Raw genomic sequence first — 15,902 nt, forward strand, 5'->3', positions numbered from 1 at the left:
CACACACATACACACAGACATTTGCCGATCTCGACGAACTGAATCGAATGGTGTATGACACTCGGCCCTCCGGGCCTCGGTTAAAAAGTCGATTTTTACAGTGATTGCATAGCATTTCTTTATATGAGAAAGGTAAAAATGTACCGCGAGGGGGATCCATCCAGCAGCTTTGGGTGAAAGCTGCCGACGCACAGAGGAGTAGTTGGTGTCGAATCCTAGCCAAAATTATTTGCTGATGCAATTGTTGTTATTAAGCCTTAAGGCCATCGTAACTCGCGTCGCAAAACAGTAGGAAAAAGTTAGTTTTTCGAGAAAATAGACGAGAAAATTAACTAAAATCCCAAAGCAAAAACCTGTTTTAATCCACCTAGCGGTGCAATTGTGCCTTTCTCATTTCTCTAAACTATGGCACGGAGGCTTTTTATGTTCAACATAATTGTGGAAATGTCCATTACATTCTTAGTACACTTTGCACTTATACACAATGGCATGCCAGCCACGAACTTGATGAGCTACGTGTCGACGGTGAAACACTTGAAACAAAAAAATGTCATACTCCATTAGCCTAATCATCATTAGATCAATGTTATCTGCTTGCTAACTCATTTTGTCATGCGGGGCTGGGTATGTGAAGAGGGCGAAAGTCCCATGAACGAACGACTCCCCAGCTTAAATTGGTATGCTTTGTGATACAGTGGTGGTTTAAAGATGACGGGGTTGAAAGGGAGGGGTATGAGGGCTGGATGGGGTGGTGGTCTGAGGGGTGATTTAAGGAGATTTTTAAAGGAGGGGCGCGAACAGTAGAGGGGGGGGGGGTGTAACCCCTCTCCGTAAACCATCAACTACGCCTCTGTTAAAATCCAGAAACCCTAAACGAGTCGAAAAAAAAATTTGGCCCTCCGGGATTAGGTTGACGTTTTTCAGAGTGATTGCATAACCTTTCTATATGAGAAAGGCAAAAATGTGCCAAAATCCAAAAAAGTGAATCGTAGTCAAATTTTTTTTTCGAGTTTGCATCAAATCTCGACGTTTCATGCACCTTGAACACATTTAGCATCAAAAATAAAAATTCTATTTTTAATTTTTCCTATAGTTTATATGAGAAATTTCTGTGTGGCCGTACTCTGAAACCCGTAATTCCGGAACCAGAATTCCGATCGATCCAAAATTCAATAGCAGCCGATGGGAAGGTTGCACCTTTCATTTGAGACTAAGTTTGGGCAAATCGGTCCAGCCATCTCTGAGAAAAATGAGTGACATTATTTGACACATACGCACATACATACACACACACATACACACACACACATACACACACACACATACACACACATACACACACACATACACACACATACACACACACATACATACATACACACACACATACAGACTTTTTCCGATCTCGACGAACTGAGTCGAATGGGATATGACACTCGGCCCTCCGGGCCGGGATTAGGTTGACGTTTTTCAGAGTGATTGCATAACCTTTCTATATGAGAAAGGCAAAAATGTGCCAAAATCCAAAAAAGTGAATCGTAGTCAAATTTTTTTTTCGAGTTTGCATCAAATCTCGACGTTTCATGCACCTTGAACACATTTAGCATCAAAAATAAAAATTCTATTTTTAATTTTTCCTATAGTTTATATGAGAAATTTCTGTGTGGCCGTACTCTGAAACCCGTAATTCCGGAACCAGAATTCCGATCGATCCAAAATTCAATAGCAGCCGATGGGAAGGTTGCACCTTTCATTTGAGACTAAGTTTGGGCAAATCGGTCCAGCCATCTCTGAGAAAAATGAGTGACATTATTTGACACATACGCACATACATACACACACACACACATACACACACATACACACACATACACACACATACACACACACACACATACATACACACACACATACAGACTTTTTCCGATCTCGACGAACTGAGTCGAATGGGATATGACACCCGGCCCTCCGGGCCGGGATTAGGTTGACGTTTTTCAGAGTGATTGCATAACCTTTCTATATGAGAAAGGCAAAAATGTGCCAAAATCCAAAAAAGTGAATCGTAGTCAAATTTTTTTTTTTCGAGTTTGCATCAAATCTCGACGTTTCATGCACCTTGAACACATTTAGCATCAAAAATAAAAATTCTATTTTTAATTTTTCCTATAGTTTATATGAGAAATTTCTGTGTAGCCGTACTCTGAAACCCGTAATTCCGGAACCAGAATTCCGATCGATCCAAAATTCAATAGCAGCCGATGGGAAGGTTGCACCTTTCATTTGAGACTAAGTTTGGGCAAATCGGTCCAGCCATCTCTGAGAAAAATGAGTGACATTATTTGACACATACGCACATACATACACACACACACATACACACACACACACATACACACACACATACATACATACACACACACATACAGACTTTTTTCGATCTCGACGAACTGAGTCGACGTTTTTCAGAGTGATTGCATAACCTTTCTATATGAGAAAGGCAAAAATGTGCCAAAATCCAAAAAAGTGAATCGTAGTCAAATTTTTTTTTCGAGTTTGCATCAAATCTCGACGTTTCATGCACCTTGAACACATTTAGCATCAAAAATAAAAATTCTATTTTTAATTTTTCCTATAGTTTATATGAGAAATTTCTGTGTGGCCGTACTCTGAAACCCGTAATTCCGGAACCAGAATTCCGATCGATCCAAAATTCAATAGCAGCCGATGGGAAGGTTGCACCTTTCATTTGAGACTAAGTTTGGGCAAATCGGTCCAGCCATCTCTGAGAAAAATGAGTGACATTATTTGACACATACGCACATACATACACACACACATACACACACACATACACACACACATACACACACACACATACACACACACATACATACATACACACACACATACAGACTTTTTCCGATCTCGACGAACTGAGTCGAATGGGATATGACACCCGGCCCTCCAGGCCGGGATTAGGTTGACGTTTTTCAGAGTGATTGCATAACCTTTCTATATGAGAAAGGCAAAAACGAAACACTTCACCAGTTGGTTCCTGACGAGCTGGTAGGTGAATTGATCCTTCGTTTGTTTTATCCGTCACCCGCGTGACCTTCACACAGTAGAGAGCTGATATAGCTCGTCTAAACAAAGCCGTCTTTCAGGGAAGAAAACTGTTTAGTAACGCACTTCACTGCACTACTTTAACCGATATCGCAGGTAATAATTATCACTCGCGGGACTGTTTATTAGTAATGCTTTACTGCAGCCTCTGCCACAGCAAGCACCTTCGTACTACCGAAAAAACTAAACCACACCGGAGAGAACAAAAAGCACTTGTTTACCGGTACAAAGTTGGGTTACGAATCCTTGTAAGCATTTTGAAAATATTGCTTTTTCTACAGACATATATGTGAATTGTAATGATTCAATACCTCATACAGCGCGAAACAGCAGACACCATTCACACATCCCCTGTATTCGCTACTTTCAGCCAAATACATATTTGCTTTCAGCTTTCGAGTAAATACACAAAATTTTCGTACTTTCGAATTTTTGTTTTTTTTATATTGTAGTATTTATCTATCTGTTGTATTTCTACATTTTCGTATTTTTGTGCTTTTGTATTTTTGTGTTTCAGTATTTTTGTATTATGGTATTTTTGAGTTTTTCTATTTTTTTATTTTATTTTTGTATGGGTTTTTGTATTTCTGTATTGTTTCATTTTTGAATTTTAGTAATTTTGTATTGTTGTATTTCTGTATTTTTAACATTTTTGTATTTTTGTATACCTGTATTTTTATATTTTTTGTGTTTATGGATTCTTGTATTTTTGAAATTTTTATGTTTTTAGAATTTTAGTATTTCTGTATTTTAGTATGTTTGCATTATTGTGTTTTTGAATTTCTGGATTTATATATTTTGTTTTTTTTTTCTGAAATTTGAATTTTTGAACTTAAGAATTTTTCAATATCGGATTTTTATAAATTTTCGAGGCTTTTAAATTTTAAACATTAGAATTTTTGAATGGTTGAATTTTTGAAATATTGAATTTTTGGTTATTGAAATTTCTAAAATTTTCATCTTCTTGAATTTTTGAATCTTTGACTTTTTGAACTTTAAAATTCTCGAATTTATGATTTTTTCAATTTCTGAATATTTAGTATTCTGTTATCTTGAATTTTTAATTTATTGATCCTTTGAATTTTTGCATTTATATATTTTTGTTTTTGTTGTATTTTTGTGTTTTTGCGTTACAAACGCAATTTTTACAATTTTACAATGCAATTTTTGTGTTGTTGCGTTGAATTGCAGAAGTTTTTAATTTTAGAATGCAAGAATTTTTAATTGCTGAATTCTTTATATTTTTTAATATTTGAATGTTTGAATTTGAATTTCTGAATTATCAGACGAACGAGTGGATTACAGATTTATTGCACTTCCGACGGATGATTTACAAACACGTTCTCCAGCGGAAACTTGGCCTCAGCTGTGTGGCCAAGCTGCATCACACTAACTTTGCTGCATAACATCACTTGGCAGAGCATTGTATAACTGTTACTAATGTTAATAAGTACAACTGAAAAATCAAACAATTGAACAACTAGAAAATTCAAATACTGCAGTCCAAAATTCCGAAACAAATTATGCAGAAATGATCCACACAAATCCAGAAATACAAAACTTTAAGAACTTTTTTTCAGATTAACTAATATTAAATGTACTTTGTAAAACATTTTCAATTTTTCCTGAATAATATTTCTAAATCGATGAAAGGAGTATGAGCTGTCATTAAACGTCAAATTTTGACGTTTACAGACAGTTTTTACACGTTTCATCGATTTAGAACAACTTTGAATTATTTGTTACTCTATGGGAGGCGGGATGCCCCAGCCGAAGGTACCATCCGCCGGCAGGCATGCTGGCGACCGGATGGCGTGCGAACGGCAGGCAAAAGGCATGCGAATGGCGGGGCTAATATTCATAGCAAAGAACGCAGCCATCCGCCTGGTTGTTGCATCTGAGCCTGCATTTCATTCGCCCGTCACTTGTCGGCATGTATTGAGGCGATCGGTGTTGGCAGGTGGGGCATCTAGCCTCCGGTTAGCTATCCATCTGCCGTGGTAATGTGGGTGACTCAGTTTCAGGTTCAAGCGAAATCGACGAGAACATTTCAAATGGACCGATAAACAAAACGTAAACAATTCCGGTTAATACTTACTTCAAATGGACGCTAACAAAGCTTTATACATACCTTAAATAAGCCGATTCTGAAGCCTGGCTGTTGGCGAAATAATGGATTATCGAAAAGGCACATAAGCAAAATAACTTGTTTTGCTTATGTTCCCTTTCACTTCCCCTCAAAAATTATCGGTTCATATACACCAAATAACAAAACGGAAAAATTTGTTTATGGGCCCTTTTCTTAATGAAAAAGACTATACTTGAAAAGGGAACAAAAACATCGCAACACCAAGAAAGGAATCAAAATAAACGTCACATAATCATTTGCTGTAAACAAAAGGGCTCACCCGCACGCACTATAAGCTAACGTCTCGCCAAAAAGGGATTATGGGAGAGGGCACAAAACTAGTGCGATGTCTCAAAAGGGACCAAAACATTTATCGGCAAAAATCGTTCAAAATACAATTTTTTTAATAAATCTGGTATATTATTCGGAAAAAATAGTTAATTTAACACGGCATTGAGTTGTTTGGTCTTTAAATCAAGCTCCTGTTTATAAATGGGAATATAAAGAACGAGGCAATTTTTCAGACGCCATTTTCTCGACATGAGCATATTGTATATAATGCCTTATGAAATGTTGACGTATCGCCATTAGAAAATAAATCACGTTGCTTTTACGTGAAAACATACTATAAAGTCTGTCGTACACTGGCGGATTAGCATGCAAATATGGTTGAGAAACTAGTCACTACTAATAGGGGTTGCTTTCGGTAGAGCTTAAAAGAAAACTAGCTATCAGTTGAAAGGTTGTAATCCAAAAGAGGCCTGCTCGTATATTCAGCAGTATTCTTATAATGCTTAGCTTTATCATGGTGTGTGTGTCAGTTAACACACTAAATATCTAATAGACACTTTATAGATAATGTCAAAGACTTTAGTACAATTCATCGGTACACTGAAACAAATATACATATTCGAATGCTGATACCACAGCTCTTCCTCCTTAAAGCAAGTAATGTAATCAAATTTGATAGTTGAACAAAATTATCAATTTTACGAATGATTCGAAATCGACAAAAATCAACTTCTTAAAAGTTCATGCTTATTTTCTTCTTAATGCATTAAAGTTTTAGGCTTAAGATTAAATATTTTTCACTTATGCAATAAATTTTTTTTTCTTCTCATGCTGCTGCTCAGAATAGATGAAGTTTCTGTCCATCCTTTTTGTTTTAGCTCGTTTCGATCGTCGAAGTTGAACATGTGGTGAATTCACCTCTTGAATTCCTCTTTTGACTCCTCTTCTTATTTCCTCTTCAGAGAAACCCCTGAACTCGGATTCGATGTCGTTTTGTGCTGGTATCATCGTTGTATCTCGCGCCGTTGCGGTAATTACCACATTCGGTCGTATCGGTTTAACGTCCCTCTTGACCACTCGCAGTTGCGTTCGATGGGCCAGCACCACGACGCTTCCAACAAGAATCTGGAATGTATTATGAGAATACCTTTTAATATAACTTGCTTTTATCCACTTAGCCTGATTACGAGGATTATGGTTTTTGTACTACAATTCGTCTCCCTCAATAAGTTCTTCCAAGAGGTCAATCGAAGACTCTCTCGGAAGATATATATTTGGTTTTTCATTCTCGTCATATAGATTTTGAGGATTTTGTGATAAAAATTGCTTATAACTTTTCTTTGGATTTAATAAATCTATGATTGTCTTAGGAGTATAAGAGAATATTCTTTCAGACGGAAAATTTCCATCTTTTGTCGAACAATAATTCCTATAATTAATTAAAAATAAATTGATTTAGTCCTCCAAGTCCAATTCCTTCATATCTTGATCTAAAAGAAATGTTTTTAATACATCTTTTACCGTCCTCACCAATCTTTCCGCCTGACCATTACTAGCAGGGTTGTATGGTGGGCTTTTAAGAACCTTAATACCCTGTCTTTCAAGAAAATCTGTGAATGAAAAGGAATTGAATGGTGGACCTCCGTCAGATACCAAAACATCTGGCAACCCAAATCGTGCAAAAAATGCAACGAGTTTCTTTAAAACTTTATTACAATCTGTGCCTCTTTTCATCCACTCCACTTCGATCCATTTAGAATAACTGTCCACAATCAACAAAAATGTGTGATGCGAGAAGTGAAAAAAATCAATGTGTATTCTACTAAATGGTCTTGTAGTCGGAATCCATTTAGATACAATTTTTTGTTCAGGTACAACTGCCATTCCATTACAAGCCTCACAATGAGCTACAAAATGCTCAATGTCTTTATTAATTCCAAACCAGTAGACTGACCGCCTGGCCAGTTGTTTCATTTTATTTTTACCATGCCAAAGTGGTTGGCGTGTAAAAGTCTTAAAATCCCGCTTTGCAATTGCTGCGGTATTACGACCCTGTTCTGGTATAACAAACACTCGTCCACAATTTCTAAATCTTGTTGATTTGAGAAAACGTCGACAAAGCGTTTGTCAATTTTTTCTGGCCAACCCTTTTGCATGAATACAAGAATATCCTGCAGAAACTTATCGTTTTTTGTCTCTCTGGCCACTTTAGCACAGTCAATCGGGAAATCTTTACTGAAATTAGTACTTCTAATCAGCTCATTGTCAAGCTCTATAGGCACCTTCTGGTCTAATGGAAAACGCGAACAGAAATCAGCATTACCCATTTTAGCAGAAGTTCTGTACTGTATATCGAATTCATAAATCGATAATTCCAAAATATAGCGTTGTAGCCTTGTCACAAAAATCGAATTTTTTCCTTCCTTACCAAAAATTCCTACCAATGGTTTATGATCTGTAAATACTATGAATTTTTGTCCATACAGGTATTTGTGAAATTTTTTTATGGTGCATACCAAAGCTAAAGCAGAATAGGGTAAGATTTCTGAGCATTGTTTAACGAGAATAATGTGAAACATATAGGTTTCTCTACGCCTTCTATAATATGAGCAATTACTCCACCCAAGCCATATCCTGACGCATCAGATACAACTACTAGGGGCTTTTTTGGGTCATAGAACTCCAGGAAATTTGCAGCCAATAAGGATTTTTTACTATCCTCAAAGGCTCTACTACAGTTATCATCCCAATCAAATTTTACCTTTTCTCTCAAAAGATTATATAAGTGATATAATTTTGAGGACAAATGGGGAATAAATTTGTTATAATAATTAATTAAACCCAAAAACGATTTTAGCTCTGTCACATTCTTTGGTATTTTAGCATTCTGAATCGTCAAAACTTTATCCGGGCAAGGCGAAAGACCCTTTTCGCCAATAATATGTCCAAGGTAATCTAATTCTGTCACAAAAAACTTGCATTTATTTAGATTTACTTTAATATTTGCTTTAGCTAATCTTTCTAAAACCAAATACAATTTCTTTATACAGTCTTCCATATTAGCACCTGCAATCAAAACATCATCTAGGTAGCAAAATACATTTTCAATTCCCTCTAATACTTGATCCATTACTTGTTGAAAAATGGATGCGCTAGAAGAAGCTCCCTGTGGCAATCTGTTATATGCAAATAGCCCTTTTATTGTATTAATTACCATGAATTTTCGGGACCTTTCAGACAGAGATAGTTGTGTATATGCCCCCTCCAAATCCAATGCACAAAACACTTTGCAACCGGCTAAACCAGCGAACAAATCTTGTGCTACTGGCAAGGGGTAAGTATTTGGAATAATGCATTTATAATTTATATGCATTTTATGCATTTATAATTCATTATTTTTCTTTATGACAACGATTACTGGAGATGCCCACTCGCTAGTCTTTACTGGAGTAATAACTTTCTTTTTCTAATTTATCCAAATAAATTAAAACTTTCTCCCTTAACCTGTAGGGAACGTCATAAGCCTTTTTAAAAATAGGCAAATCGTTTTTCAAAACCAAATCAGCTTCGAAGCCGCCTATGGGAGTAGAAAAATCTTTAATAAAAACATTTGCAAACTTTTGTTTGATGTCATTTACAACCGAAATACTTTGATCCTTGTCCGACAACACATTATTAATGGACAATTTGTCCGAAAAAATCTCTCTCCAGCTGGGAAAAAATACATCTAACCATGGTCGTCCCAATAAAGGAATAAAATCATTGCTACAATTTAGCACCAATAACTTCAATTTTGCTTCTTTTCCTCTACATTTAACCAAAACGTTAGTTTCACCCTCTATTGTAAGTTTTGTACCATTTACAACAAATAATTGCTTTGTACATTTCGTCAAGGTTTTGCTAAAATTTAATAAATATTGTTTTTTCCGATTACCGGAACAGAAGATCCGCAATCTATCTCCATTTTGAGAGATTTACCTTCGACTTCAACATCGATCAAACAAGGATTACTTATATGATTAATAGACGACACAAGCATACATTGAAATTCACCTGAATCATTCTTATCGTCCTCGTCGTCCGAAGCATTTGTCTCCAAACGGTTGAATAAATCGCTTAAACTGCTTGGTCCTGCTCCCGAGTCCGCAAACTGGACCGCATTCCTACGAAGGTTTTTTAATTTGAAGCATTTTCGCTTCAAATGCCCTTTTATTCCACAAAAATCGCAGACACGGCTCTCGACACGGCGTACATCCTGTTCATCCCTCCACTCAGCTGGACGAAAATCTGCAAAATTTTTAAATCTGCCATCCTTCTCTCTATTGTATGGTTTGAATCCCAAACGATTTTTTACTGAGTCCCTAAAACCTGCTTGTCGAGATTCATTTGTATTTGCCCTAGCCTTAGCAAAGGTTGCTGCTAACTTTTCTAAAGCAAGGCCACGAGGTCTTCTAATATCATGATTCATAAAAGCAATTTGATCAGAATTGGTACCGATTCCCAACGATTTAGCATTTGCCCCTGCCATCTCCCACGTAGCTATTAGTTTTTCAGCCGATTCAAGCGTCAAATTTTGCTCATTTAGCAATCGTTGCTGGAGAGTCTGATCTCTCAAACCAGCAACAATGCGCTCACGAATCGCTTCACCTTTAAAATTTTTAAAATTGCAGAATTCTGCTTGTAGTTTGATTGCAAGGACAAAATCCTCAGCCGATTCGTCCGGATGTTGCTTACGATTATTGAATTTGAAACGTTGTATTATGTCGGATTCGACCTTGTCGAAACGTGCTTTAAGCTTTTCTATCAATGTTTCGTAAGCAACATTCGCTAAATCGCTATTTGGAAACAGTAATTTCAATTCGGAAAAAACCGATGGCCCACTAAGGGTTATAAAGTGTGATTTTTTTTGCTTCTTCGGCCACGTTGCTCACTGCGAAAAAATAACCAAGGCGCTCCACCCAATCCGAAAAGGATGCTCCTTTGCGGTACGGTTCAATCGTGGCCGCCATTTGAGCCATTACTGTTATAAAAATGGTCGTAAACAATGAACAAATAATGAAGAAACAATAAAAAAAGGTTTCCGCTTACCGAACGATGTCGCTTCACACTTATGCTGTTAAATTTCAACGATGACGGACGCAATCACCGGTATATCAAACCGACGACACAGCTTTCCAAGAGCGAACCGGCAACCAAACCACCAGTAAACTGAATTGTATTTCCAAACCTAAATTATAGTTGAAAAAAAAACACTCTTAATATCGTTGAACAGCTTTGAATTCAATTTCGTTATAACAATTTTATTGAAATAGGACCCGAACCTTAAAACTTCACCCAAATTATCAATTATTGATATAAAAAGAATATTCAGAAAACTTGTTCAGTGAATCGAACAAAGATGGTCACCCTATGTAAAAAAACGACGCCACCAAACAAAATGGTGTTTAACATGAGAGCTTTCGGCACATTTTAATTTTATTCGATATCTATGTATCACTTTGCACTTTTCTCAATCGTTTCATCCAGGGTACTTACGGTTTATCCTCAATCCGAACAATTATCCGGATGTATTACACTCTCTTACTTCCTGGCTGTAAACTTGTCCTGCTGTGAACGCTGACAAAATTGCCGCCTTGTACGGATGGTTGCAGTGCTGTTTTTCGTCGTTTGCCTAGTAAACCACTGTTCACAATCCGCAAGAAAAATTCACACGCGCACTAAAAGGTACTTTTTTTTCTCGTCGCCACTTATAAAGTCTGTCGCACACTGGCGGATTAGCATGCAAATATGGTTGAGAAACTAGTCACTACTAATAGGGGTTGCTTTCGGTAGAGCTTAAAAGAAAACTAGCTATCAGTTGAAAGGTTGTAATCCAAAAGAGGCCTGCTCGTATATTCAGCAGTATTCTTATAATGCTTAGCTTTATCATGGTGTGTGTGTGTCAGTTAACACACTAAATATCTAATAGACACTTTATAGATAATGTCAAAGACTTTAGTACAATTCATCGGTACACTGAAACAAATATACATATTCGAATGCTGATACTACACATACATGAATCTCATCCACTGCACTTTTCACATACATTCTATCGGGTGAGCCAGTAAATTATAGTTTGCCTGTTTATAAAGTAAAAGTTACATGACTCATCAGATATAAGTTACGTGATTTGTGTATAATAAGTAACGGATATTCACGTAACAATGTATGTTTCAATTCATGCACTTATTACGTGAATGTCTGATAGTAAGTATATAAAAAACACGTAATTTTTACATGATAAGACAAATATTGTTTACATGATGAAGCACATACTGATACTATTATATTATTTCAATCCCAATTCTAGTTGTTCTCAACGGTTGAAAGAAAACTGCTTTTATTTTTTTCTTCTATTTATTTACAGCCTTAGTTTAAATACATACACTTAAATATTAAACTTATTCTTAACTCTTATCAAATGTTTGTTTGCAGCGCATTGAGCGCTGAACCATCGGTGGTCGATCAAAAAAATCTATAGAAATTACATCAACAAGTGATATTGCGCCTGAAGTTTCATATGCCGCGAAGTGCTTATTTTCGCCTGTAACATTCCATACTTGCAAAATTAAATAAAAATTACCATTAAGTGATATTATCTCTATAATTTCATAAAGCAGAATATTGTCTAATGGCGATTTCGCTTGAACCTGAAACTGAGTCAGGTTCTAACCCCAACCGCTGTCAGTTCATATATTTTGACAGCAGTTGGGGTTAGGAACTGACTCAGTTTCGCCTTAAACAAAAACCACATAAGTGTGACTTAACCTAGGGGCATATCACTCTAATAATGTATAACAAATTTGCATCAAATTAGAAAAAATGCATTTAATTTCCATTTTTGCATCAGCTTTGCACTCCCTCGCAGAAAAGTTCGTTTAACAAGCGTCCTACGCTGATCCACTTTGTTCGACGTTTTGTTAAATGTAGGGCTAGTTTTTCTGTAGGGTTTTGACGTCTTACACGCAACGCAAACAATATTGCATGCAACGCAAAAACATTACACGCAACGCAAAATACATTATGAATTTCTATTTTGATGGAAATAAATGCATTTAATTTCGCTGATTTCTAAAAATGCATCACAAGTGATCTGCCCCTAGTACTGCATACAGTTCTGCAAAATAAACTAATTTAAGTGTGCTTAGACTGCATATTGTTTTTTCGGAAAATAGAAGGAAAATGATGAAAATATCAGAATCGGTTTTCATGAGCATTTGACAATTTTTTAAAATTATTAAATATGTTAATAACCATCCAGCGGAGTTGAAAATTACGAATATTAAACATATGTCAAGTTAGTGGCATACATTTGAATGTCGAATTGAATGGCATAAACAGATTTTCTATATAAGGTCTCATTTCCATGTTAGGCACATTAAAGTGAAAAAAATGTGAAGGGAATGTTGAAATTTTATTTCCAATTAAGATCACGTAAATCCGAAATAGTGGATTCTGGAGGTTTTATATTTTCGAAAAAGTTTTACAACAGAATACAACTTCTGGTACAATCCTTGTAGAAGCAAAATTGACTCTTCAAAAACCTGTTTTAATCCACCTAGCGGTGCAGTTGTGCCTTTCTCAATCATGAACACGAGAATTTTTGCGTTGTTTATATTCATTATAAGCTTCCAAATGTATTTATTACATTTTTATTATACACGACATGACAACTATATACAAGAAAAGAAATCATTATTCGAGTTCTAAAATTTTGTAAAAGAAAAAACAGTTAATATAAAATTGAAAAACCTGTTTTAATCCACCTAGAGGTGCAATTGTGCCTTTCTCATTTCTACAAACTACGATTTAATAGCTGGTTCGTACAATATAACATTATGGAAATGTCTTTCATTTTTATTACACTTGGTAAGTATATATAAAAGCACCTTTTTGCATTCATCGCGGTATCGGTTTGAATCGGAGTTTTCTATGTGATCGCACTCAACAACCCGTAACTCCGGAGCCGGAAGTCGGATGAAGATGGAATTTAATATCAGTTTCCGGGGACGCAACACCTTTCATTTGAGACTAAGTTGATCAAATCGGTCTAGCCATTTTGGTTATAACCGTTATTCTGAATTTGGATGTTTCCGGATCCGTCGATTGTGGCCAGTGTGGCCAAAGAGACTTTGAATGACTGTTGGTGACCTAGATCTACAAATTCAACAGTTGTGTTTACATTTTGGAAAAAAAATCACCTTTTTACATTCATCGCAGAATTCGTTAGAACGGGATTTGCTGCGTGATCGTACGTATCACCCTGTAATTCAGAAACCAGAACTCGGACCCACACAAAAATCAACAGCAGCTGATGGACCTTTCATTTAAAATCAAGTTTGTCAAAAGCGGTTCAGAAAACTCCGAGAAACCGATGTGGACAAATCAACAAAGTTTGTTTTGTAACCATACTCTTCAACTCGTAATCCGGAACAAGATGTCGGTTGAAAATGAATTTCAGTAGCAACCTATGGGAATATTATACCTTTCAATTGAATCTTAGTTTGTAAAAATCGGTTCAGCCATCTCCGAGAAACCGATGTAGACATTTTGTTAACAAATGCGCACATACACACACATACATACATACATACATATACACATACATACACACATATATTTTGCGATATCGGCGAACTGAGTCGAATCTTATATGAGACTCGGCCCTCCGGGCCTCGGTTAGAAGGTCGGTTTTTGGAGCGATTGCATAACCTTTCTATATGAGAAAGGCAAAAGAATAATATTTAATTAGCTTAATCAGCATGAGTTCAATGTTATCTTCATGTGATTATATTTTGAAATGTTGGTGGAATGGGTTTGAAAGTGGAGGGAATGGGGGGTTAGTAGAGTGGGAGTGGAGGATGCGTCAAAAATCCTTCCTTCGCTATACGGGGTGGATGAAGGAAATGCGGGCGTGAGGGTGGTCCAAGGGGAGGGAAGTGATGAAGGAGAGAGGTGTAAGGGCCAGGCGGGGGGTAGGGGCGGCGACGCAATACTCAACTGCATATTTTGCCTTCCATTTGGTCGGTGTTAGGTCAGACCGGACTAAGTGACAGTTCATTGAATTCGAGAAAAACGCGTTTAAAGTTTGAATCGCAGCATCCTTTACATTATAATAGGAAAAAATTTTTTACCATAATTCTTTTTTATTGTTTCATATTTCAAATCTGGTAAAAGTAGAATGTAAACGAAGAAATTCTTTATCCAGTGCTATCATTAACTCATTTTTTGGTGTTTTGCGACTTGGTCCGGTCTGACTTAACACCGACCATTTGTGACTTGGTTTGAGAAAATCGGTTCAGTCATCACCGCAGAACCGATGTGACTTTAATTGTGGAATATGCCCGGAATTCCGGACTTCCGGAATCGTCGATAGTGGACAATATATTCAAAGAATGTTTTATTGGCAATCAATGATCTAGATCTGCGATTAGAAGTAATTTGGTGACCATTTCAATAGTTTTTAGCCTCTGAGGTGTTACGATTGTACCGATTTATATAGGAAATTCCAGTGTATCCTTACTAACACCCCTGTAACTCCGGAAGCAAGAGTCAGAACCGAATGAAATTCAGCAGCAGTCAATAGTATTACTGTATCTTTCATTTGAAATCAAGTTTGTAAAAATCGGTAGAGAATTCGTTGGGGAATGGGTTATAGCTGCTTTGATCGATCATTAGTGATCCAGACCTGCAAACTAGAGTAATGTAACATCAATTTTAATATGTTTTACATCATTTGAACATCATGGTGGTACCAGTTTATATATATTTAGTTTATCAACCCGTAACTCCAGAACCGGAAGTCGGATCAACTAAAAATTCAATAGCAGCTTATGGGAGCGTTATACCTTAAAGATGAAACTAAGTCTGCGAAAATCGGTTCAGCCATCTCTGAGAAAATTGTGTGAGTTTAAATGACACACAACTCATACACACACATACTGATAGTTATAGATATTTAATATATTTTTAGATTTCACTATAACTTATCTTCTCAGGGAAACTATTGAATATTGAGAGAAATAATAACAAAATGGAATTGATATATTCATTGATTGAACCTATTCTAAATCCCTAATTTAAGTTCTCTAGTTCTAAATCCTTATCCTAAGTTTTATGGTTAGTATGTACAAAATTACTCACGTTGACCCTATCATGTAGTGTGTGTTACATGTGTGGGCCCGTAAAGATGACACGATCCTCTATCGCGGGTTCTCCGTGTTGTCTCGTTGCTGTTCCGCGTTATGAAGGCAGTCGGTGTTAGTCGCAGGTCTCCGGGACTCCTCAGGTGATCTTCACCACCACGTTCCAATGCGGC

At 36.5% G+C, this 15,902-nt stretch overlaps 1 long non-coding RNA gene across 1 annotated transcript; it reads right to left on the bottom strand.

Annotated features, from left to right (window-relative positions):
- Positions 1-5,669: 5,669 nt before the first annotated feature.
- LOC131693057 (uncharacterized) lies at positions 5,670-11,475 on the bottom strand. The gene is made up of 4 exons (XR_009306147.1): positions 11,078-11,475; positions 10,631-10,769; positions 9,596-10,562; positions 5,670-6,667 (listed from the first exon to the last, which is right to left on the bottom strand). It is a non-coding gene; the product is annotated as an uncharacterized LOC131693057 (long non-coding RNA).
- Between the last annotated feature and the right edge of the window lie 4,427 nt (positions 11,476-15,902).

This window comes from Topomyia yanbarensis, chromosome 3 (assembly GCF_030247195.1).
Source record: "Topomyia yanbarensis strain Yona2022 chromosome 3, ASM3024719v1, whole genome shotgun sequence".
Classification (NCBI taxonomy): Eukaryota; Metazoa; Arthropoda; class Insecta; order Diptera; family Culicidae; genus Topomyia; species Topomyia yanbarensis.